Here is a 27,429-nt window from a genome sequence, read left to right as displayed (position 1 = left end):
AAAGTACATTTTATAGCCCATATATAGTCTATGTAATCTGTAATTAAAAATCCCAACAATTAAGACAAATCGATCACTTCAAATTATATGCATGTAATTTTATATATTATTATAAATGAAATACAAACTAGTTTTGTATTTCATTTATCATAATATAAATGAACAACTGTTTACAAACTAGTTTGTATTTCATTTATGAATGGAGTATGTTAAGTGGTGCTTTTTTCATTATGTATTGGGCGCACGTTATTAAAAAAACGTATCAAAGCCATAATAAAACCATTGGCGTCGATTTCTAGACCGGAAGTGACTTCATCCAGCGCGTCAAGCCCGCCTCCGTCTTGATGACGTGCGTTTCGACCAATCGCCATCCTTTGTAGGCGGGACTACCGGTAAATGACGGCGGCTCCTTGCAATAAGAAAGCGTCGTTGTGCCATCGACGTATATAAGAAAATTCCGCCATAGTTGTTCTTTCTTTGTAATAATGTCCGCCGACAACGATAATAGGTAAGAAACTATTTGCAAGGATTCACCGGAGAAAAGTAGCAATAGGCTGCGCTCACGTTTACACGCGTATCACCATGCCTGAAATGTATTTTATAATCGCTTGCGGTCATGTTAGTGAGAAGAATGTAGAATAATCTTACACCCGGGCCTACCGAGGCTAAAGCTATTAGCATCTTCATGTCTTTTCGTCGTCTTTTTCCCCTTCCTTATATAATTTCACCTTTACTTGTGTCTGCCACTTATATATTGCACTAACAAGAACCAAGCGCCTATAAAGTAATTTAAGTTTAACCGTTATGAATAATATGCTGCAGCTCCGGTAACATGTGACTGCCTGCGGCCTAGCGGCAGCTATCTAGGCCTTCCGTGCATTAATTGTCCAATCCAGTAAAGTATATCCAATATACCCTGTTTTCTTCCAATTTGGTAAGTTAAATAATCACTCTTTACTCATTGTTGGTGTTTTGCGTGTATTCTGGAAGACGTTAACACGTTATTATTAAAGCTGGTTCATGTCACATGGTTCCCAGCTAACAATGCCGGTAAAAATGCGAAATTGTATAGGAATAATATTTTGTGCCAAATAATTTGATAACCTGACTAATGATGTTAAGGCTTAAAACCGAATGGCAGGGCGAGATGCGATGTTTTATTTTCGGTATAAATGCTAATAGTTTAAACGTGACGCGTTTACAATTGAATTATTCTTATTGACGAACTGTCTTAAAATGAATAATTTATAACATTTAATCCGCTTAAACATAATTTTCAGGCGCGACTGGGTTTGACGCTGACTGTTCGGTGCCGTGCAACCACCATTTTGGAATGGGAGTAACAAAAATGGCGGCCGCGGTTGATGGAACACGGGCTGCACCCTTTCGGGGTTTATGAGGTTGGGGAAGGCGCAGGTTATTATTTGTGGACTTTTCGAGGCGCGACTGGGGCGACGAAAAATGGGAACGTCTGGCGCTTCCTGGGGCTGTCACGTGTTCACATCGTCGGGTCGGCACACCAGCGTGAAAAAGGCTGGAAAACTTGACCTTACATATGATGCCCGTCTATCCATTTTTCTACCGCTTATTCCCTTTGGGCTTGGGGGGGGGGGGGGGCGCTGGTGCCTATCTCAGCTACAATCGTGCGGAAGGCGAGGTACACCCTGAACAAGTTGCTTCCTCATCGCAGTACATATGAAGCCAAACTTGTTATTTGCACTTTTGGTGTTTATGTTGCAGAAATAAAAAGAGGGGCCTTCCGTTGGCAAGTAAAAGTATTCCTCTTTAATGGCTATGAAATTGTTTATTTCTTATAGATGTTGTAAGCACAATACCAATGGTGCGGAATTTGCAAAATGCGCAACCGCATTTTGCAAATTTAACGTCAAATCAAATGTTTATTGGATTCACCACTACAGTGTACATCCACGACTAAACTACTACAAAGTGTGGATTCAGGTTGGGTGGCCTATTTCAAGTTCCAGGTAACTTTATATATTATGTTTAATAAATAGTAAGCCAAGTTGTCGTAGTAGTTGGGTCAGTAGTTCTGTCGTGAATGTGCACTGTATAGTGATAAATCCAATAAACATTTGATTTGATACTAAATTATAAAAATGCGCAGCCGCATTTTGCAAATTGCGCGCCATTGGTATTGTGCTTACATCGGCACACCAGCATGAAAAAAAAGGCTGGAAAACTTGACCTTAAATGTGAAGCCCGTCCATCCATTACTACCGCTTATTCCTTTTGGGCACGTGGGGGACTCTGGTGCCTATCTCAGCTACAATCGGGCAGAAGGCAGGGCTACACTGTGGACAAGTCGCTGGCTCATTGCCATAAATATGAAGCCAAACCTGTTATTTGCACTTTCGGTGTGTATGTTGCTGGAATAAAAAGAGAGGCCTTCCGTAGGCAAGTAAAACTATTCCTCTTTAATAGCTATGAAATTGTTTATTTCTTATAGATGTTGTAAACACCATACCAATAGTGCGCAATTTGCAAAATGCGCAACCGCGTTTTGCAAATTTAATATAAAATCAAATGTTTATTGGATTCATCACTAAACAGTGTACATCCACGACTAAACTACTAACTAAACTACTACCGAGTGTGGATTCAGGCCGGTTGGCCTAATTGAAGTTCCAGGTAACCCTACATTATTATATTTAATAAATAGTAAACCAAGTTGTGGTTGTAGTTAAGTCAGTAGTTCTGTCGTGGATGTACACTAAATAGTGATGAATCCAATAAACATTTGATTTGATACTAAATGTGCAAAATGCGCAACCGCATTTTGCAAATTGCGCGCCATTGGTATTGTGCTTACATCATCGGCACACCAGCATGAAAAAAAGGCTGGAAAACTTGACCTTAAATGTGAAGTCCGTCCATCCATTACTACCGCTTATTCCCTTTGGGCTCGCGGGGGACGCTGGTGCCTATCTCAGCTACAATCGGGTGGAAGGCAGGGCTACACCGTGGACAAGTCGCTGGCACATCGCCATAAATATGAAGCCAAACCTGTTATTTGCACTTTCGGTGTGTATGTTGCTGGAATACAAAGTCCTTCCGTAGGCAAGTAAAATAATTCCTCTTTAATGGCTATTAAATTGTTTATTTCTTATAGATGTTGTAAACACAATACCAATGGAGCGCAATTTGCAAAATGCGCAACCGCATTTTTCAAATGTAATATCAAATCAAATGTTTATGGGATTCATCACTATACAGTGTACATCCACGACTAAACTACTACCAAGTGTGGATTCAGGCCGGGTGACCTTTTTCAAGTTCCAGGTAACCCTACATAATTATATTTTATAAATAATAAACCAAGTTGTGGTAGTATAGTCAGTAGTTCTGTCGTGTATGTACACTGTATAGTGATGAATCTAATAAACATTTGATTTGATTTGACGTTAAATTTGCAAAATGTGGTTGCGCATTTTGCAAATTGCGCGCCATTGGTATTGTGCTTACAACACTGTCGTGTGTTCACATCGTCGCGCTTCTTGTTGCGATCGTCTTGTCGGCACACCAACGCGAAAAAAAGGCTTCGAAGACTTGACCTTAAATATGAAGCCCGTCCATCCATTACTACCGCTTATTCCCTTTGGGCTCGCGGCGGGCGCTGGTGCCTATCTCAGCTACAATCGGGCGGAAGGCGCATACACCCTGGACAAGTCGCAGGCTCATCGCAGTAAATATGAAGCCAAACCTGTTATGTGCACTTTCGGTGTGTATGTTGCTGGAATAAAAGGAGAGGCCTTCCGTAGGCAAGTAAAACTTCCTCTTTAATAGCTATGAAATTAATTTATTATAAGACTGTGAATACTTTGTTTTTATTAAAATAAATGGCATGACTTGCAGTAATCATCTTTGCAAACCCTCTTAATGTTAAAGTACCAATGATTGGCGCATACACACTACGTGTGGCGAAATTTATCCTCTGCATTTGACCCATCTCCTTGTTCACCCCTTGGGAGGTGAGGGGAGCAGTGGGCAGCGGCGATTGGATTCATTTTTGGTGATTTAATCCCCATTTCCAACCCTTGACGCTGAGTGCCAAGCAGAAAGGCAATGGCTCCCATTTTTATAGTCTTTGGTATGACTCAGTTGGGGTTTGAACTCACAACCTCTCAGTCTCAGGGCGGACACCCTAACCACAAGGCCACTGAGTAGGTAAAACAAGTTGCCTCTATATTGATGCTATTACACATATCTGATGTATAACACTGAAAGATGTACACGGTCAGCGGGTAAAGAGAGATGATCCAGAGATGAAGAACCACAGATCCCTTCCCCATCAGCAACAATGCTAATCAAGCAGACTTTGAGAGCCAACAATTAGTATGGGAAAAACTTTAGGCTAAGGATCTTGGTATAAAAGCTGCAAATAATGTTAAAGTTCCAATGATTGTCACACGCACACACTAGGTGTGGTGAAATGTGTCCTCTGTATTTGACCCATCCCCATATTCACACCCTGGGAGGTGAGGTGAGGTGAGGTGAGGTGAGGTGAGGGGAGCAGTGAGCAGCAGTCATTTGGTGATTTAATCCCCAATTCCAACCCTTGATGCTGAGTGCCAAGCAGGGAGGTAATGGGTCCCTTTTTTATAGTCTTTGGTATGATTCGGCCGGGGTTTAAACTCACAAACTACCGACCTCAGGGCGGACACTGACCACAAGGCCACTGAGTAGGTGGTAAAACGGGTAGCCTCTAAATTGATGCTGTAGTCATATCTGATTTATAACACCGGAAGATGTACATGTTTTGCGAGTAAATAGATATGAGCCAGCCAGACACGTGATCGCATGATGTAGAGGTAGGAATCCTAGATCTCTTCCCCACCAACAACAATGCAAATCAAGCAGACTTTGTGAGATCCAACGATTACTTAGGGGTAAAACTATTATCCAACTTTGTGCTAAGGTTCTTGGGATAAAAGCTGCAAATAATGTTAAAATTCGAATGATTGTCACACACACTAGGTGTGGTGAAATTTGTCCTCTGCATTTGACCCGTCTTCTGGCAGCAGTGTGCTCATTTGGTGATACAACCCCCAATTCCAATCCTTGATGCTGAGTGCCAAGCAGGGAGGAAAGGTGCCATTTTTTTTGTAGTCTTTGGTATGACTCGGCTGGGGTTTGAACTCACAAGTCTTAGGGCGTACACTCTAACCACAAGGCCACTGAGCTGGTGGCCACATGGATGGGTGGATCTTTGTCAGTGCACAAGTACAACAAATTGTTTAATCCTTACTTGAATTAATGAAAATGGACACATTGTTAGTTAAATTTGATGGACTTTATTAATTGGAACCGCTGTTGTGCATTGCCAAGAAATCGGATTTTGAATTTGGACACCTACATGCTTTAAAACTAAAATGGATGGAGACTGTTTCAAACACGTTTTTCCACCCACAGAGACAATGGCCCAGAGGGCATGGAGCCAGATGGCATCATTGAGGTAAGTTTCCACCAGTTTATTATGCTCTATGTCCTATTTCTATAAGACTGCAACAATTAGTAGACAATAAAATTAATCACCGACAAATATTTGTCACACAACAGTCATGACGTCAACACTCGTGTTTTTCCATGCGACAGCGGCATAAAAACATTGCCAGTGAAAACAATTCAGTGTGGGAACATTTCCTTCTATTCTTGTTAGACATGAATACCTTGCTCATCTTGCAAAGAGGGCCTTGATTTTCATGGCAGTACAGCTGAGACACACCAGCATTTAAAACTGAGGCATGATGTCTGTAAGGGAGGATGCGGTCTCAACCTTGCTATCTAGCTAACAAGTGTTAGATGAAATTGTGTGAAAAGTAACTCTTTTTTGCATAGGTCAGCCGGGTGAACTTTTGTCGACATCAATTAAAGTACTTTTTAAAGCAGGAAAAGGCAAAATAATAAATGCAAGTCACACGCACACTCACATACACAAGCATTAGGCGGTGGCATAAGATACCGTCTAGTAAATGGCCAACATGATAAGAACTAATCAATGATACAATTTTAATTGTCACTATATGAAGCTTTTTTAAAACCACAAGATGCTGCTTTTGTTTTTGAAGTTGTTTTCTTTTATTGCTATTTTACTTTTTTATATAAATGTATGTATGTGTGTATATATATATATATATACAGTAGGGCAAAAAAGTATTTAGTCAGCCACCGATTGTGCAAGTTCTCCCACTTAAAAAGGTGACAGAGGTCTGTCATTTTCATCATAGGTACACTTCAACTGTGACAGACAGAATGTGAAAAAAGAAATCCTGGAATTCACATTGTAGCAATATTAAATAATTTATTTGTAAATTATGGTTGAAAATAAGTATTTGGTCACTTCAAACAAGGAAGATCTCTGGCTCTCACAGACCTGTAACTTCTTCTTTAAGAAGCTCTTCTGTCCTCCACTCGTTACCTGTATTAATGGAACCTGTTTGAACTCGTTATCTGTATAAAAGACACCTGTCCACAGCCTCAAACAGTCAGACTCCAAACTCCACTATGGCCAAGTCCTAAGAGCTGTCGAAGGACACTAGGAAAATAATTGTAGACCTGCACCAGACTGGGAAGAGTGAACCTACAATAGGCAAGCAGCTTGGTGTGGAAAAAAATCAACTGTGGGAGCTAGGGGTGTAACGGTACACACAAATTTTGGTTCAGTACGTACCTCTGTTTAGAGGTCACGGTTCGGTTCATTTTCGGTACAGTAAAAAAAACAAAATATAATTTTTGGGGTTATTTACCAAATTTTTAAACAATGGCTTTATCCTTTTAACATTGGGAACACTAATAATTCTGCCCACGTTAATCCACATTAAACTGCCTCAAGTTGCTGCTTTGATTGAATAAAATGACAAAACCTTTCTTCAACATATTCAAAAGTGCTACATTAAACCGTTTCAAGTAAACTCATCAAGCTTAATTTATTACATTATTGGGGAAGCCTGTAGTTGACTTTTATTATGTAAATGTTATATTTTTATCAACATGTGATAGCATGGGCCCTGCCATTCAAAACTAGGCTGCTACATTACTAATGATTAATGTAACTAGCTGAAAAAATAGTACAACAGCAATAGGAGAGAATATTCATCCCTAAACACCATGGAGTTCAATGACATAACAGTCAGACAGGGCTTTGCTGCCACTAACACACACACAGCAAAATGAGCTAACGTTACGCTAAAAGCTAATTAGCCTTCACCTCAAGCCAGAACTGCGAGTGAGCTGAGCTGCAGTTTAAGTTTCTAGAAAGTCAACGGGCTCATAGTGATGTTTAGAAAGTAGTTGACTTGGAAGTGTTTAGTATAATTTGGGGAGAGTCCGCTGCTCCCCAGCTAAAGGAATATCTGCCAGACCTGAAGAATTGACTCCATGCGCTCCGAATACGCACTGCTGATTGGTTGTTACATCGCTCTGAATACGCACTGCTGATTGGCTACAATTGGCTTTGTATGTAACCAATCAGATGGTTGTGTGGGTGGTACAAATGCTTGCTGCTGAGACAGAGGCAGAAAGCAAAGCAGCTTGTGAAGACTTACAAACTCGTTCGGTATGCCCGCGTGCCGAACCGAAACGGTTCAATACAAATACACGTACCGTTACACCCCTAGCGGGAGCAATTATCAGGAAATGGAAGACATACAAGACCACTGATAATCTCCCTCGATCTGTGGCATCACGCAAAATCTCGTCCCGTGGGGTCAAAATGGTCATGAGAACGGTGAGCAAAAATCCCAGAACCACACGGGGGGACCTGGTGAATGACCTGCAGAGAGGTGGGACCAAAGTAACAAAGGTTACCATCCGTAACACTACGCCGACGGAATAAAATCCTGCAGTGCCAGATTGGTCCCCCTGTTTAAGCCACTGCATGTCCAGGCCTGTCTGAAGTTTGCCAGAGAGCTCATGGATGATACAGCAGAGAATTGGGAGAATGGCATGTGGTCAAATGAAACCAAAATAGAACTTTTTGGTATAAACTCAACTCGTCGTGTTTGGGGGAAGAAGAATACTGAGCTGCATCCCAAGAACACCAAACCTACTGTGAAGCATGGGGGTGTAAACATCATGCTTTGGGTCTGTTGTTCTGCTAAGGGGACAGGACGACTGATCCTTCTTAAGGAAAGAATGTATGGGGCCATGAATCGTGCGATTTTGAGCCAAAACCCCCTTCCATCAGTGAGAGCTTTGAAGATGAAACGTGGCTGGGTCTTCCAGCATGACAATGATCCCAAACACACCGCCCGGGCAACGAAGGAGTGGCTCCGTAAGAAGCATTTGAAAGTCCTTGAGTGGCTTAGCCAGTCTCCAGACCTCAACCCCATAGAAAATCTGTGGAGGGAATTGAAAGTTCGTGTTGCTCGGCGACAGCCCCAAAACATCACTGCTCTCGAGAAGATCTGCATAGAGGAATGAGCCAAAATACCAGCTGCTGTGTGTGCAAACCTGGTAAAGACGTAATCGTTTGACCTCTGTTATTGCCAACAAAGATTATATTACAAAGTATTGAGTTGAATTTTTGTTATTGACCAAATACTTATTTTCCACCATAATTTGCAAATAAATTATTTAAAATTCCTACTATGTGAATTCTTTGGATTTTTTTTTTCACATTCTGTCTCTCACAGTTGGTGTACCTACGATGAAAACTACAGACCTCTGTCATCATTTTAAGTTGGAAGACTTGCACAATCGGCTGACTAAATACTTGTTTGCCCCACTGTATGTGTATGTATGTATATGTGTGTGTGTGTGTATATATATATATATATATATATATATATATATATATAGTTTTTTTTTTTTTTTTTGCAAGAGCGCTGCACAATTTTGAGAGAACTTGAGATTTTTTTACCCTTCAAGATTGCGATTTAATAACATTTCGTAAAACTGCTAAAATGAGTAAAAGAATACATGTTACTTTTAGACGTCCAATCAGCATGTTATTGTCTTACAGAGGAAGTGCACTTTCTAAGAATTTTGTCGCACAGTCAATATGAAAGACATGACGCATGGATTTTTTTTCAATACATTCTAAATATTAAATACAAGTTTGCTTGCAATGGAGCCTACGTGAGTTGTTCTATTCTGATTGTAGAGCCCTTAAATTCCAAACACCTTCATTAAGGCTGTATATACAGGATGTAAGTCAATATTTCTAATAAAATACATATATCCAATTACATTTATAAGATTTAATATTTACGTATTTTGATCAATTTTAAGCTTACGTGGCACACTAATTTGCTTTTTTTTTTTTCTTCATCACTGATTACTCGCTGCAGGCTTCGAAAGCCTACAAACATAATAAAAAATTTACTTTACGATATGTTTTTAGAATGCTGACTGCTAGGATGTTCATATATTCCCATTTTAGATGAAAAATGTCTCACAATCCTTGTGAAGAAACTGGGCGGGGGGACCATCGCTAACCTCTTCTTAAAACCGGGTGTCTGGTTGCATCGGTTTTTCGTTGACAACCCTAACGCCAAGCCATACTGGACACAATTGTTAATCTGCCCTAAAGATAACCTTGTGTGATTTCAAGCTCCTTTCTGACATTGCAGAGCAACTGGCATGAGATTGTTGATGGTTTTGATGAGATGAGCCTGCGTGAGGATCTGCTCCGGGGAATTTATGCCTACGGTTTCGAGAAGCCTTCTGCCATCCAGCAGAGAGCCATTCTTCCTTGTATCAAGGGTGAGTCATACAGCTACATGCCAGTTTATACTTGCTCACCTACACGCCGGTTCATACTTGCTAACTATTGCTATCGTTGCCATTTAAAAAGAGGCATCATTGTAACATTAATGCAATGGAGGAAAATCAACACCATTCCCCTTTTAATGGTGTATTAAGTAGTTTGATTTGTAACCCAGGTTGGTGTATGGCAATTGTGGTAACACATAAAACTAAAACATAACGTCCCCTAAAAGTTCAAACATTGACGCAAAATAGCATTACTTCGACCAGTGAAAATTGTGGTATCAATCAAGTTCATATTCTTAGTTAGGAAATCCGCGGCGATTGGGTAGTTGTTTTTGTTGTAGCTATACTAGTGTTGCGAGAGCAGTGATACCGTATACAGGTGATCAAGTCTGTGCAGATAAAGCTCCTGTATGGTCTGACAAGGGTTCTTTTGCTTATTAATGTGGCGCATGGATAGTTGGTTTACTGCGTCCTTTTTAGATTTGAATGCGCCAGACATGGCAACATCACTGAGGCATAATGGCCCAAAACCCACACTTAAGTAACACGAAAAGCACTCAGAGTATATACCACCAAGCCCTAGACTGGTGGTGGTGTACACACCCCTTCCGTCTGGCTTTGTCTTCTTGAGCAGCAAAGCACATAGTCGATCAAAGTGTTGTACACTTTGTGGAGTACATTTATTTATTTATTTATTTTTTTTTCTAAATCCCGGTTTCCACAAAATTTATGCAACGATTTGTATTAAGTGCATGAAAACATACTAATGTATTCAAGCCATCTTTTTTCCATTTAAAAAAAAAAACACCAATGGCTAAAATGATTCTATTAACGTGTATAGAATTGGGATAAGTGTAGGGTAATCAGTCTAGGGTGTATTTTGCCTCCTGTTCCAAGTCAGTAGGGGTCTGCCCCAGCCAAGTGTGGGGTATTTTGCTTTTACTGTTCTTAGTACAGGGCTGCAGCAGTCAATCACATGATTTCTCCAAGCTTGCCATTACACTTGTGTTGATAATCCTATTATATTAAAAAAGCCTAGCAAAATGTGTATTTAAAAACAGTTTTTAATAATTATTATTATTAACAAAATGGTTGTCAAAATGATTTTGTGATGTCACCGTTTGAAAACTTATCAATGTTATTGTGACAAAAATGATTGCGCTATTTTTACATGTGCTCAAAATTTTCAAGTTGTATGTATACAAAAATCTTTTGACCAAGTTATATTTAAACATGCACAAAACCTTCAAATGTATGTATGTACCCCAAGTAGAAAATTATATGTGCATATGAAGGCAAAAAAAGCATTAAGATGGTTAAAAAGGCTGGAACAAAAAAACATCAATAAATATATATGAACATTTTGCAAGATGGCACTTAATGGCCATAACATGTAACTGCACATTATGTCCATATTGATATAAACAGTGATCATTTATGATATGGGGCTTCACGGTGGCAGAGGTGTTAGTGCGTCTGCCTCACAATACGAAGGTCCTGCAGTCCTGGGTTCAAATCCAGGCTCGGGATCTTTCTGTGTGGAGTTTGCATGTTCTCCCCGTGAATGCCTGGGTTCCCTACGGGTACTCCGGCTTCCTCCCACTTCCAAAGACATGCACCTGGGGATAGGTTGATTGGCAACACTAAATTGGCCCTAGTGTGTGAATGTGAGTGTGAATGTTGTCTGTCTATCTGTGTTGGCCCTGCGATGAGGTGGCGACTTGTCCAGGGTGTACCCCGCCTTCCGCCCGATTGTAGCTGAGATAGGCGCCAGCACCCCCCGCGACCCCGAAAGGGAATAAGCGGTAGAAAATGGATGGATGGATGGCATTTATGATATAGTTGTAAATATAGGGCTGCTTGATTTCTACCTTCAAGGTACTCAAAGCGCTTTGACACTGCTTCCACATTTACCCATTCACATACACATTCACACACTGATGGAGGGAGCTGCCATGCAAGGCGCTAACCAACACCCATCAGGAGCAAGGGTGAAGTGTCTTGCTCAGGACACAGCGGACGTGACGAGGTTGGTACCAGGTGGGGGTTGAACCAGGGACCCTAGCAATATATACGATATATATCATGGTATTTTGCTTTAGCCTTAAATTAACACTTGACACATATAATCACGGCAGTATGATGATTCTGTGTCTACATTAAAACATTCTTGTTCATACTGCATTAATATATGCTCATTTTAAACTTTCATGGAGAGAAGGAAATCACAAGTCAATTTACCAAAACTGTATGTATTAAAGTTATGATCAGGTGACTTTTCATATGATGCTGCATGTTAGCAGTATTGCTACTTTTTGTAGCAAAGCTTGTGCCCCACACTTGACAAATTAAAGTTGTCTATTTGACATATTCCCGCTTGAAGCCGAGCCACCGCCAGGCGATGGACCCCTTGCTGTTTTTCTTGGGAATTAATTCTTCCATCATTTGTTACCATATTCGCACCTTCTTTCTCGTATTACCACTCAACTGGTATGAGAATCAGCACCTCCGAGTCTGCTAGCATCACAGTAGTTTATATTTCAAGATTGGTGATTGGCTCATTTTGCCATCAATCAAAAAAGGGATTCAGCCTCAGACAGCATCCAATCATGCGGAAGCCTTGCATCCAGGCCAGCCAAGGCTGAGTCAACTTCTCATTCACTTCCAGACACGCTTGACGTCCGTGGGCGGGACAAAGCCGAGCATTTATCCAATGCTTGTCTAGTTTGGCTGCGGTGGAACAATCTACTCAGGGCTGTACACCTAGCTTTTTCACTAGTAGCACCAGTGTTACTCAATGAAAATGAGTAGCACAGGAATTTTTGGGAGCACAGAAATTTAGGAGGAATACAAAATGTCTCAAATCTCACACTGAATGTACACTGCGTAAACACAATGCCCACTGAAACGCTCAAACACATCCCTAAATTGTGCTAGCACTGTCAAACACCAGTGGGTGATAAGGATCAAAACTCATATCGCAATATAATTTGGCCCATTTACTAACCCATACATGGAAATATCCGTTGACGTAACTAAATCTCCACCATGCCTTGATTTTAAATTCACAGAAACAAGTTTTGAGGTAATGGAAACATTTTTTATTTTACTGACCAGTTCCTCCAACTTTGTTTGTTCTGTGTTTAAGGCGTGTGTGAGTAACTGGAGCCCCACTCCCTTCCTTCCATGCATGGAGGAGGAAAGGACACACGGCTCAATCTCAGTCCCATTTGGTTATGGTTTACATTTATTTCACACATGCTATACAGATAGGTAAAAATTTTACTCTAGTTTGGATGGATTTATTTTGCAAGAAAAATGCGATGAAACAGTTCAAATCTCTTTGCCCGTGTGCTCTATTATTTTTACCCCCAAAATTCGCACAACCTATTTTTAGTTGCAATGCTTGCACTGTACAGTGCTGCTACTCTGTTGCCACATTGGGCCCTTTACCTGGAACCTGTAGTTGCTGGAACTATGTAAAAGTGTGTGGTTTGTTTCAACCACATTTCACAGTTCAAAGTAGTTAATACAAATCAGGCTGATGGTGAATCGAGGAATCGTTTAGTAATATTCTACGCTGATGCATGTAAAAAAAAAATAAACAGACAATATTAGATCAGTTATTTTACTGAAACATAAGTAAATGAAATGTAAATCAACAGAACAGTATGCTTTGGAAAATAAAGTGTACTTACTCGTTCATAAAAAGTCAGGCTTTGTCCGCAATGTCCAACAGTCAGAAAGTTGTCCTGTGGATAAATGATGAATTCATGAGGCAGTTTCTTTTGCTTCATATTATATATTTGACATGTTTATCTTTTTTGACATCGAGAACGAAGAAAATACTAGAACCATGTCTCTTTTAAAGAATGTGCTTTTTTTCAATATTTAAAGATGAATGTGCTTTTGGGTGTTTTCATTTATCAGGTTATAGTTAGTCTCATGGCATTTAACTCATCAGTTGTCTTAGATGTTCAGCCTCTCATCAGAGTATTTTTCGTCAGTTCATTTTTTTAGACTGCGCTTGGAAAGATTTAGTCTGAGCGATTGGTGCCAAGGTCCTAACTGTCACGAATGACACAATGTGTCAGCTGACTAAGCGCCCTCGGGATTGAAATCATCTACTCCAATCAGAGCAGGTGCAAGCAGTCAGTTGCTCCTGTTGTGGCTTTCAGCAGACTGATGTAGTATAGACGTGTAACACCTTTCAATGTAAATGATCCACTAAACGGGTACAAAATGGTAAGATTCAAAGACTTAAGTCAACATGATCATCTTTGTAGTTGGAGTTCCATGCAGCGCGCTCAATTGGTTGACGAGTCAATGCGCACCCTAAAATCCATTGTTTAAAAAAACCCCAAAAAACTCCATTGTTTTTTATTTTATGTTTAATTACCGTATTTTCCGCACTATAAGGCGCACCTAAAAACCTAAAAAAAATTCTCAAAAACTGACAATGCGCCTTCTAATCCGGGGCACCTTTTATTTATGGACCAATATTGAGCCACAATAGGCGGTAGAAATGGATGGCGGTCTCGCAACTGCGGTAAGCAGCCGGCAACTTCATTTTCCCCCGTAGAAGTGCGCTTCTTCTACAGCCGCCGACCTTAATTTTCCCCGTAGAAGAAGCAGCGGGCGGTGCATGCTGGGATATATGACTGCGGGAGGCGTGCCTTTTGTGTCTATTCTGATGTTTAAAGACTCCAAAATGGCTCCTACTAAGAGACATGCTTACGACTCTGTTTTAACAAATCACTGGTGCGGAAGTGGAGGAAGCAACAAGGGTAGATTGACAAAAGAACTCCAGCTGCTAGATATTGGTGTCAACAGGGCATTCAAAGCTAGACTGCGAACTGCGTGGGAACAGTGGATGACAGAAGGCGAACACACGTTCACCAAGACGGAGACAGCGCCGGATGACATACGCCACTATCTGCCAGTGGATCCTAAATGCCTGGGCTGATATATCAGGAATTGTCACTGAACTGCTAGACAACAGCGACACTGACTCCATTAATGATGACTTCGAAGAGACGGAGCTGGCCATATTGGATGCCGTTATTAGCCCAACTGTTTTGATTCGAACACTGAAGAAGAAGAATTTGAGGGATTCGTGGTTGGGGAATTACTTAAAAAAGTGAGCTTTACATGTTTATTTTGTGTGACATTAACGTTTGAGCAACATTGAGTTATTGATATATTATTGCTGTGCACTACTTCGTTAGCATGCTAATGTTGCACTCACTTCGGATTTACCTTAACAGTATATTATACATGTTATACATTGCTGTTAAAAGATAAATGAAATACCAGGTCACTGACTTTACCTTGGGTAAAATAATAAAACCGCTGTTTATTCATTTTGGGAGTGAACAGAGTTGTCAGAACGCTCGTTTGTAATCTATTATTAAAGTTTGACTGACCTGACTGTTTTGTTGACATTCCCTTTAGCGCAGCTCCATCTAATTGATGCATAACGTAACCCCAGCCTCTACCGTAGCACTTATTCTATGCGCCTTATAATGCGGTGTGCCTTATATGTGAACAAAGTTTTTAAATGGGCCATTCATTGAAGGTGCGCCTTATAGTGCGGAAAATACGGTAAATCTACCATGTTCGCATTGGTTCAAGTTTGTGGTTATGTTATGGTTGAAGTTTGTAGTTATGCTACCTTTGAATGATCGATGGTGTCATTTTGATAATTGTTTATATTGTAATTGTAATATTTGAATAATAACGAATGTGTTGTGGTAGTTGTGGATGTCACTTTTTGTGGGGGTGTAAGGAAACACTTGATTACTTTTCCAAACACATTTTTACAGGTGAACAAAGACAATACTAAACAGGAAGTGCTTAAAGTTTACTGAATGTATGTATATATACTGAGTCTTAAATCAATAGTGTTCTTAATGGTGTTTTTGAAACGGAACCAAGTGTTTTGCCCAGAGGGTTGTGAAAATGGGTACATTTTCAGAATGTGCTTGTTCTATTTTTGACCAAAGTGAAACAAAGAAATAATTGTAAGTTGTCTATTTTTTTAAGTTATGCCATGATTTTACCAGTCAGCCCCACGTGGGAATAGATTTTCCTCCATGTGGCCCCTAAGTGAAACTGAGTGACACCCCTGTTCTAATATAAGGAAAAGCATATTGCACAGGAAGTAAAGCTTAAATTATTTTGTGGTGTAAAAAAAATAATCCGTCCATCAAAAAATGTTAAACATTGAATCGATTTGTTCATACAATAAATTGAATCGCATCGAATCGCTCTGTTTTATAGTTTTTGAATCTCATGTATCGAGACGTGAGTCAAATCGTCCATCAAAGATATTTACATCCTTAATTCTAACGCATTATTTAGTGTATGAAATACATATTTGATTTCCCCCCCCACCCCTAATTAGACAAAGCCCAGTTTTCCTTGCTACATCCCCAACTGGTCTCAAGATGAACAGCCTTTGGCATGTTTGAACAAGGTGGGTAAGGGAATTCGTCAAGTCAGATTTTGGGACTACCGTTTGCTCTAAGTGCTTGGTCAGTTAGGAAGGGTAGAACCGCCCGCCTAAATGGCTGTAATCACACCTGATTTTAAACATTGCTTGTTGACCTATTTTGGCATCCCACCCCAAGACGAGATTGCCTTTTTGTCCATAAAACCACATTGAAGTAAATCTTTGTGTTGTGTTGCAGGTTATGATGTGATTGCTCAAGCCCAGTCTGGAACTGGAAAGACTGCCACCTTTGCCATTTCCATTCTCCAGCAGATCAACATGACCCTGAAGGGCACTCAGGCTCTGGTATTGGCCCCTACCAGGGAGCTGGCTCAACAGGTAATCAAGGGATAGTGTGTACACATTCTTCTAGATTGCCACAATATCACATTACATTGTTTGCATATATTTTCTTTAAAAAGGATAAAGAAGTCATACATACATTAAAAACAAACTGTAATTACTGTATTAAGTGTTAACTTTGGAACACTCAATCTCACAGCAACATCTTAACTTTTCCTCTTTTTTCATTTCTTTCTTTTTTTTTCCTTCAATCCAACAAAACAATACACGGCAATACCATAACAATGCAATCCAATTCCAGAACCAAACCCGACCCAGCAATCCTCAGAACAGCAACAATAAACAGAGCTATTGAGAGGACACAAACACGACACAGAACAATTCAAAAGTAGTGAAACAAAATAGAACAGCAGTATAAATACCAGTAACTATTTTTACTTGGCAATGATAAAAAGTCCCTCATTGATATCATTAGACATTTATAAAAAAATAATAATAAAAATGAACAGTGTCACAGTGGCTTATACTTGCATCTCATAAGCTTAACACACTGTGTCCAATATTTTCACACGGATAAAAATCAGTCATATTTTTGGTTCATTTATTAGTTAAAACAGATTTTAATAATGGATCCCATATTCCAATATGATTAATTATTATCAAAACTAAATGCTGTTTTTTCTACTTATTTCATCTCCATAGCTTGTGTATACCAGTCAGAATGTGTTGGACTATCAACATCTATCCATTTCTTTAATATTACCCTTTTTTGTTATGCATATTGAAAAGCATTTTTACTCTTTGATGACATGTTAGTAAATTGATGGAGATCCTCAATAATGCAAGTTTTCTTTAAAAACACTTTCACTGGCTTTTAGCACAAACTGAGCTGGACATGTGTATTGACATGTTTTTCTTTTTATACATTTTTTAACTGTTTGATATATAGTTTGTATTTGTGCCTTTTAATTGTTTACCTTTTATTTTATAGAGTTTTTGTGCTTATTTTGATTATTTTTAATTTACCTTTCAGGCTTAATCTGTGCAGCACTTTGAGGCAGTAATCTTTTAGAAATGTGCTGTATAAATCTACCATGACCATATATCTTTTTCTAACATAATATTTTGCTCGGTTTGTCAGTTGCTGCTTATTGTACTTTGTTGAGATTTTCTTCTAGAGAAGTCTCCAATCCTTTTAGTCACCATCGAAGACCACTTGCACCAAATGTAGCATCTATTTCTGGTGTTTTTATAGACTCTGTCGCTCCATGTCCGTGACCAAAAGCAATAGCTCCAGATAGCCTGAAGTCATAATTGTTTTGCGCTGCTGTTAGCCTTTCTCTCTTTAAAAGCCGCTTTCGTCGTCTTAAATTTTGCAGATGGTTGTCTGGGAGTATATCTCGGATACATTAAAGTACGCCCACACTGCGGACGTGCTGCCTCCAATTCAGACAATTCTGTGCGTATTGCTTGCATCATCTCAACATTCGATTTAGGCAGCGCTCTTTTGGTGATGTGGGGTTTTTTTATGGCCAAAATTTTACTGCATCACTATCAATAGTGCAAAATTTAACTATATATAGTACATACAGAAGATATTCAGACCTCTTTGAATTTTTCACTTTGTTTCATTACAGCCATTTGCCAAAATATAAAATTCAGCAACCAACTTGACAGAAAAAAGGGAAATTAGATATTTTTGCTAATTTATTAAAAAAAAGAAACTAATATCTCATGTTAAGTATTCAGACCATTCTGGAGTATTGAGTAAAAGCACCCTTTTGAGCTATTACAGCCATGAGTCTTTTTGGGAATGATGCAACAAGTTTTTCACACCTGGATTTGTGGATCATTTGCCATTCGTCTTTGCAGAGCCTCTCCAGTTCTGGTGAACATTTGTAGACAGCCATTTTCAGGTTTCGACAAAGATTTTCCATTGGGGTTAAGTTGGGGCTCAGACTGGGCCAGTCAAGAATGGGCAAAGTGTTCTTTGAAGCCACTCTTGTTATTTTAGCTGTGTGCTTGGGGTCATTGTCTTGTTTGAAGGTGAACCTTCAGCCCAGTCTGAGTTCCCGAGAAAAGGTTTTCTTTCAGGATATCTCTGTACTTGTCCGAATTCATCTTTCCTTTGATTGGAACCAGTTGTCCTGTACCTGCAGCTAAAAACATTCCCATAGCATGATGCTGCCGCCACCTTGTTTCACAGTTGGGATTATATTGGGCAAGTGCCCAATACAAAACAGTGACTGTTTTTTTCCACACTTACCGCTTAGAATAACACCTAAAAGTTCAATCTTGGTCTACGCACACCAGAGAATCTTATGTTTCATGTTGTTCTCTTGTGTTTTTAGCAAACTCTATGCAGGCTTTCTTGCACTGAGTCTTCCATCGGGCCACTCATCCATAAAGCCCCGACTGGTTGAGGGCTGTAGTGATGGTTGTACATCTTTGGGTTCTTCTTTACCTCTTTCGCCTGGGGAAAGTCTATTCCAGGGTGCAGGAGAGGAGAGTCCGGCTGTTAGTCGAGCAGTCACTTTCCCTGAACCTGCACCAGACATCTGTGGTAGTAATACGTTTTGTCATACTATCAGCTAGGGATGTATACCAAGTACTGTTACTTATAGGTTCCGGTTCCAAATTGGGTTGGTCCAAGTGCAACGTTTAAATTCTCTACCAACGATACTGCTATTGGTAATTGTTTTGTTTTTTTTAATCCAGCTGACCGTCGTAATTATGACGTGCACTGTAAAAGATTAAGTGTCATTGGAATCACGGGTGGAATCGGTATTTGCCAAAAAACTGAATTTAAATGTTTAAAATGTTGTAAATTGCTGTAATGTGACTGGAATGGGTCAGTAAAAAGAAAAGGTGAATTCCTTTTAACTGTGCACTTGAAAAACCCAAACCCTCAACTCTATGGTTGAGGGTTCTCGGGCCATTTCTGTGCCTGCCTAATAAACATGGACACCTCAAACTACCAAATTCATTCCAAAATACAGAGCTGAACATTTCTCAAATGACATCTGCGTGTAGTCCAGTTTAACGATCCAGTAATCCAAAGACCAATATTAATCAATTTAAAGGGAAATATTTAAGTAATCTAATTTATAAAATGGCTCAGAAGCACAATATTATCCGCTGACTGGTCTCTAGTCGCCGTCTGATGCCACTATTGTGTCGCGTTTGCGTGGCATCTACATACGCCTTGCACACCCACCTAATATTTTAGATGATTGTATTGATTCATAAGTTTGATATGATGTACAGTACCATGTAAAAGGTTTGCTGTGCCTACAGAAATATTACTTCCAGCTGAGTGTAAATTTAATGAATAGAAACAGTGAGGGATCGGTGTGATGTTTACAAAATGACATAAAATCATTGCATTTTTGACTTGTCTAAGAATTAAAAGCAGATGTCTATAAGACTTCCCTGCTGTGACATAGTTATTGTTAGCCTCTTGTGCCTAAACATTTTAACGTATTTATACCAATTACATATAGTACAAATCAGACTACCTACTGATGAATACAGGTGCCGATATAATTATAACTGTGTACATCCCTACTAATTACCTGATGCTACATCACTTAGAACATATTTTTGATGCGACTGACCACATATACCATAAGCTAAAAGTAGGCAAAAATAGAATAGATCGCTTTGACATATTAGATGCTTCATGATTTATGGTTGCCACTCTTGGTCTGTGCTTTAAGATAAATACAATAATTAGTAAATACTAATAATTAGTAAATACTAAAAACAAGCCTGGGGCTTAAACTACACAGAAGACATTTACCAGGTAAAACACACATTGTTAAAGATAAGACACAAATTATAAGAATTTGTTTCAAATGTTAGTCAATTTACTCGCATAAGTTCATGCTATCTGGGCAGTTTCTACTTTGACAATATGCTAATTTATGGGTTAGGGCCAACAAGCTATACGCATCTGTGGACATAACGGAAAGCTGGTAAACTACATTCTTATCTGTCTTTAAACTCCTTGTGCAGGTCTGGATGCTTGTTCTTTATATGTTAATTCTAAAAGGTAAAGGGGTCATATTTTTCATATGTTGTGGTCTATATAATATGTAAGGCTGGTTCTTTGGTCAAAATTTTGCATTGATTTTACAATCTTCATGCCACTTTCTGACCGTATTTTCACCGTACGCCATTTTGTGGACACTTATTTATGTGCCTCCACTTTGACTGTTCTCCCCCTCAGCCATATCGTAGTTTTTAGCACTTCCATATGGAGTCTGACATAGTTTAATGGCAACATCGTCGAATGCATGTACAAGTTGGTCTGCCCCACAACAAGAGGATGGAGAAACAGGAGCTTATTGACTACAATGGTGAACTGGTGCAAAGCTCTTTGAGTAAAGTTTTACCATGTATGGAGATATTTGTTAAAAAACCAATTGGATAAACTCTGGATAAATGTGGCCATTCTAAACTGAATGCTTGCCATGGGACGGCGTGGCGAAGTTGGGAGAGTGGCCGTGCCGGCAATCTGAGGGTTACTGGTTCAATCCCCACCTTCTACCATCCTAGTCACGTCCGTTGTGTCCTTTGGCAAGACACTTCACCCTTGCTCCTGATGGGCCCTGGTTAGCGCCTTGCATGGCAGCTCCCGCCATCAGTGTGTGAATGTGGAAATACTGTCAAAGCGCTTTGGGTTTCTTTTTAAAAAGGGGTATAAAAGCGCAACACTAGTACAACCATATGATTTAACACTTTCGGGACTTGTGCAGCGCCAAAATACTCAAACAGGTACTAAATAGATAAGAGAAGTTGGTTTTGCATAACTGATCCCTTTTTTCAAAGCATTGCATGCTTCAATATTTATAGCTTCACTTTTATCGTCAGTTTTGAAGCCCAAATACCTCCTTATTGCACTTTGTGCACCCTCTTTATTAATCGATAGACTTGCTGCCACTGCCATTCTCCCTTCATTGTCTCCACACTGTTTCTGCTTTTAAAGTACATCTATACTTTGTTAGTACCGGTATACTATACAACCCTAAGTACTACAAATCATAGATCTGTTTCTCACTTAAAAGAAAAAAAGTCACATTGGATTGATTGTCTGCTACGGGAAAAATCGAATCCATACAATTTGGCTATGAAAATGTAGTCCAAGACAAACCTGTAACAAACTGTTACTTTTGGGGACCGCTTAAAGTGAGTTATATAAATGTAATAGATACAGCCTCATAAAGTAAAAAGCACTATTAAAACTGACTAGGCTTATTATCATCATTTGTCATCCAGATTCAGAAAGTGGTGTTGGCTCTAGGCGACTACATTGGCTCCAGCTGCTACGCCTGCATTGGAGGAACAAGCATTCGAAGCGAAGTCCAGAAGCTGCAAGCAGAGTCCCCCCACATTGTGGTGGGTACCCCAGGCCGAGTCTTTGACATGTTGACCCGCAAAAACCTCTGTAAGTATTCAAAGATTTAGCTTGGGTTTTAAAAGGCTTTTTTGAGTGTTTTCCCTCAAATGGTGCCCGCCCGCTCCTAAATATTTTACAGTTGTCACTACAAAAAGATAGTGTTCATTCTAAGCAGTCTTACCTCAAGTGAATTTTTTGTAAACAAACTGAAGTCAACAATGCATGTCTTTACCCCAGACAGGGCATTTGCACAGCTGATATGATTGATTTTAGTGAGGTGTACATAGTCTTACTTATACTAGGGCTGGGCGACATATCTAAAAACTGTCACGTTTTAAGTGTTCTTCTATGTCATATTTTTTTGACCCATCCAAATTAAGTACCTGGATTAAAATACAAATGTAAAGCTTTATTCCGCTGAGTTAACAGGGCAAAAATTAAATGTAAACACTAACCCCTCAACCCTCAAATCATCAATGTAAGCAGAATTCACATCAATCAGATTGAACATTTAACAATAACATGTCTAAATTAACGTGCAAAATAAGAAATATGTAAAAAATAAAGTAAAAAAAATGCTTAAAGTGTAAAAATGGAGAAACCTAGCATCTATTATCTGCAGGGTTAGTGCTTGGCTGTTCTCAACGAGGAGTATGGCTAAGGTGATGTGATCTTTGGTCTATATTTGGTTTGTTTGCGGGAGTCCAACAAACTGACTGTTACCAGAGAGCGAAAAAATGAACCTTGCTTCGCAACTTCCATTTCTTACTACAAAAGAAAAAAAGGTGGGAACGTTTTTTAACGCATTATTTTATTGTTTTTATGTATCTTTTGAAATATACGGTATATTGGTTGATTGCCCAGCCCTGAGTCCTAATGGGCTAGTAGTCTTTCAATTCTTATTTTTTATCTTTATTACTACTTATGTAAAATATTTTTGTTCCATATTAGTTTCCACTACCGCACCTTAAATTGGAGTCCTTAATCTCATTATATGCCCATATAACGACAAAGTATATTTTATTTTATTCTAAATGCAAAGGTATTAATACTTGTCATAATTTAGATGGGTTTGTTTTCCTTATTTTCAGTTTCAGCCAAACATTTGTCCTTTCTGTGTTATTAATCATCGGTGCTGAAATGTCCATATTTTGTCAGAATTAGAAGTTGCACTTTGTAAAACACTTCTACATGGACTGAATGAAAGAGTTTTTTGTGTCTGTACATTTAAGCACAATGAAAAGCAGAGTCTAAATAACTTTAAACACTGCTTTTGCGCTGTGGCATTGTTTTTTTGTTTGTTTTCCTTCCATGAGTGTGTGTTCTAGTTGTTTAAACTAGGAGAGCGGTTTATACCTAGCTGACGTAAAGCGGCTTTAAGAGTTTAAAAACGAATGGAAATCCTGAATTCAACACGGGCCAATATTTGAAGAATGGGGGTTTGCTGTATCATGATGAAACTCATGCGTGTCAACTGACTCTGGAAGCGCCCTGCTGGGTTAGCACTCTGGTGGGTGTTTTGCTCACCTGAGTTGCAAGCCCGAGCAGGGGTCCGGGGATGTGATCTTAGATCTCTTCTGAATACAGCACTCACCAGACAGGGTGCCTTCTGAACCCCCCCCTGCTATGCAACTAAAAAAGAAACAAAAACTTTTTCAGCTTCCAAACACATCCGGATGTTCGTGCTGGACGAGGCCGACGAAATGCTCAGTCGAGGCTTCAAAGACCAGATCTACGAGATCTTCCAAAAACTGCCGTGCAACACGCAGGTAACATTTGAAAACAACAACAATTAAAAGTTAAGCAATGGTAAACTTGGTGGGTTTCCGAAGGGTCATTTTTTATGTACACTTTATTTTTTTCAAGGTTGTCCTACTTTCGGCCACCATGCCAGTCGACGTCTTAGAGGTCACAAAGAAGTTCATGCGTGATCCCATTCGTATCCTTGTCAAGAAGGAAGAGCTGACCCTAGAGGGTATCCGCCAGTTTTACGTCAACGTGGAGAAAGAGGTTTGAACAATGATAACTGGGACTTTTTGGTGATGAATATATTGTCCTGACCCGTGGACACAATTCCAGGAGTGGAAGCTGGAAACGCTGTGCGATCTCTATGAAACTCTGACTATTACGCAAGCCGTCATCTTCATCAACACCAGGAGGAAAGTGGACTGGCTCACAGAAAAGATGCACTCAAAGGACTTCACCGTGTCTGCTATGGTATTAAAAAAAAAAAAAACTCTTGAAGTGTTTCAAACTCATCCGCATTAATGCTAACATTGCTTTTTTGTTTTTTTTGGACAGCATGGTGATATGGACCAGAAAGAGAGAGACTTGATTATGAGGGAATTCCGTTCAGGCTCGAGTCGAGTCCTCATCACCACGGACCTTCTGGTACACACTTTTTTTTTTTAATTTTTATTAGTCTTTTCATTTTATACCTTTTATGGTCTATCAATACCAAAGTGTGTTGTCGACTTTAAAAATGCCCCTTTCTGAATAACACATTTTAAGTCATAAATAATACTAATACGCTCCCCCCCCAAAAGCCGTGACGAGAACTTATTGTTTCTCAAGACCAATACTGATATATCTGTTCTTTAAATTTAGATTCAACTGTAGTTTGGGCACACTGTTGGTAAGGAAGACTCTAAGATGACAAGCCACACGTAGATTTGTCGTGACAAAAAATATCCAATAAAATCTCAGACTGCTTTAGCTAGTGATTTCCGGTAATGGCTTTTTTGCCGATATCTGATATTCCGATATTGTCCAACTCTTAATTACCGATACCAATATATAGAGTTATGTAATTAATTCATTATGCCTAGTTTTGTTGTGATGCCCTGCTGGATGCATTAAACAATGTAACAAGGTTTTCTAAAATAAATTCACTCAAGTTATGGGAAAAAATGCCAAACATGGCACTGGCATATTTATTATTGAAGTCACAAAGTGCATTCTTTTTTTGAACATGCCTCAAAACAGCAGCTTGGAATTTGGGACTTGAGGAGGGCGGGTTTGAGTTGGGGTGTAGCGTCCCGGAAGAGTTAGTGCTGCAAGGTCTTATGGGTATTTGTTTTGTTGTGTTTATGTTGTGTTACGGTGCGGATGTTCTCCCGAAATATGTTTGTCATTCTTGTTTGGTGTGGGTTCACAGTGTGGCGCAGATTTGTAACAGTGTTAAAGTTGTTCATACGGCCACCCTCCGTGTGACCTGTTTGGGTGTTGACCAAGTATGCGTTGCATTCACTGATGTGATTGGGCCGGCACGCAAAGGCAGTGCCACTAAGTTTTTTTTGGCACGCTGTACTTCTCCCTATGTCCGTGTACACAGCGGTGTTTTAAAAAGTCATAAATTTTACTTTTTTTAAAAACCGATGCCGATAATACTGAAACAAATACCAAAAATTTCAGATATTACATTTTAAAGCATTTATCGGACCTCTCTAAGTTTACTCCTTGGTTGTCTCTGGGAAACGCAAACGGCACGGTAATGAGGCTGACTTTAGGGGATTGACTTTATCAGCAGCCATCTTCATACGCTTTCAAAACACCGGTTCGAAATAAAGATGACAGGCGGGAGATGTTTTTTTCGAAGGAAGTGGTATTGAAACTATCATGATAGTGGCTCTTTGTCCACCATGCAAACGTCCGATAGCTAGCGTTGGCATTAGCATTTTGATTTGTGCATCTAAAGTCAAGAGTCCAGCAGGATCGGTCTGAAATTCCATGTCTCACTTTATCTGTAAGCTCTGTTTTTGTCTCCTCAGACAAAATGTTGTTGTTTTGGAGCTTCGGCCATGATAGCAGGCTTATTTTATTTTATTTTTTCCTGGCAGCACGGCGTTCGCATCAACTTCAGTCGTTTTAACGAATGGAGAAAGGAGTGATGTATGCAGTAAAGCAAGTTGGCACATTTGTAGGTTTTTTTTGGGGGGGGGCAGGGTTCCTCCCTCTCTCCTCAATAGGCTATTTTCCACCAAAAGTTTGACTTTGACTTTTGGTTCCTGTAAAAGTGTAGTTTGTGTTTCCGCCACATTTCCCAGTTCAGGGTAGTTAATAGAAATCAGGCTGATGTATGGAGGAGTGGTTTAGTATATTTCTTCTCTGATACTTGTCAAAAAACTGACAATTAGGTTGCAGTTTTTTGACTATAACAAAATTGAAATCCAAAAGCTGAACTCACCTCACTTTAAGTATTAAGACTCATAATTACCTACACAGGTGACTGATTTCAAATATATAAAGTAGTGCCACAGGTTAATGGCCTCACTACCTTGACACATGAATTATTCTAAAGGACGCTCAACCATATAAGTGGAGCAGGACTTAATTCCTTTTTTTTTTTTGTGGAATTTTACCTATGGTTCACAATCATTATGAAATACATAACAGATGTATTTTTTTTATTCATTCTAAGTAAATGTTTGCTTACAGCGGAGCCAATGGGAGATCCTCTTCATTAAACCCAATAAAATAACAACCAAAAAGCACAAACAATACTTTATTACGTTCCCTGACTTATATGACCTAGGAATTAGTGATAGTATTCTTATAAGTGTTAACATAGACAAACTATAGCAGCTCTGTGATCACAAGCTAATGTGCCAAATGTTTACATGATGAGCTTCTTCCTCGTTTCCCTGCTCGTCAAACTTAATCGTAGATTGTAAATCATGCCTGTGCCTCGGTTGAGCAATGAAGTCCAAGGTTCCCTCTCCTACCAACTGTTGTGTTGGTTCAGGACTGAAAGTACTTTTGGTAGATAATACACGATCTGCTCTCCACTGTGGCTCGGTCTCCGTCCGAGTTCCACAACTGTATGACAGATCACATTATTGTAACAAAACAACATGGCCAAGCTAACGTCCCTACGTCTGCTGTTTTGATTGGTAGGCTCGCGGTATCGATGTGCAGCAGGTATCGCTCGTCATCAACTACGACCTTCCGACCAACCGGGAGAACTACATCCACAGGTGAGTTCCCCTGAGCACCTTCTTTTGCCACGCCAAAGACGGCCTCCAACTGGAATTGTTTGGATTTTCTCCTCATCACATCAGGATTGGCCGTGGTGGTCGTTTGGTCGTAAGGGCGTTGCCATCAACATGGTGACCGAGGATGATAAACGCACACTGCGGGACATCGAGACCTTCTATAACACCACCATCGAGGAGATGCCCATGAATGTGGCCGATCTTATCTAAAAAAACAAACTGATTTATCGATTTGCCCCTTCATTTAAAAGAAAAACAAAACTCCGCTTGATCGTTTCCTTTCCCTGGGAAGGAAGCCTATATAAAGACGTTCCAATCCAATCAGATGTCTTGCTAATTTGCATACATGTTTTAACCTTGGTGGCTGTTGCATAATTAGAATACTACCATTTCAAGAAGAGGAAGCGCTGCATTGGACCACAGTGTTTAGATCTCTGTGTACTTGAGACAAAAAAAAACATTGGGGGGATTCAGAGTACACAATAAAAGACAACCTGTATAGTTAA

At 39.6% G+C, this 27,429-nt stretch overlaps 1 non-coding gene and 1 pseudogene across 1 annotated transcript; both read left to right on the top strand.

The window, feature by feature from the left end:
• The first annotated feature begins 391 nt into the window (after window positions 1–391).
• Window positions 392–27,429, top strand: LOC133547694 (eukaryotic initiation factor 4A-I-like; annotated as a pseudogene).
• On the top strand, window positions 23,375–23,515 carry LOC133547695 (small nucleolar RNA SNORD10). Its single transcript, XR_009805571.1, has one exon. It is a non-coding gene; the product is annotated as a small nucleolar RNA SNORD10 (small nucleolar RNA).

Source organism: Nerophis ophidion, unplaced genomic scaffold (genome assembly GCF_033978795.1).
Source record: "Nerophis ophidion isolate RoL-2023_Sa unplaced genomic scaffold, RoL_Noph_v1.0 HiC_scaffold_152, whole genome shotgun sequence".
In the NCBI taxonomy this organism is placed as follows: domain Eukaryota; kingdom Metazoa; phylum Chordata; class Actinopteri; order Syngnathiformes; family Syngnathidae; genus Nerophis; species Nerophis ophidion.
Note: the sequence above shows the minus strand (reverse complement) of the source record. Positions and strands in the feature narration are given on the sequence as shown.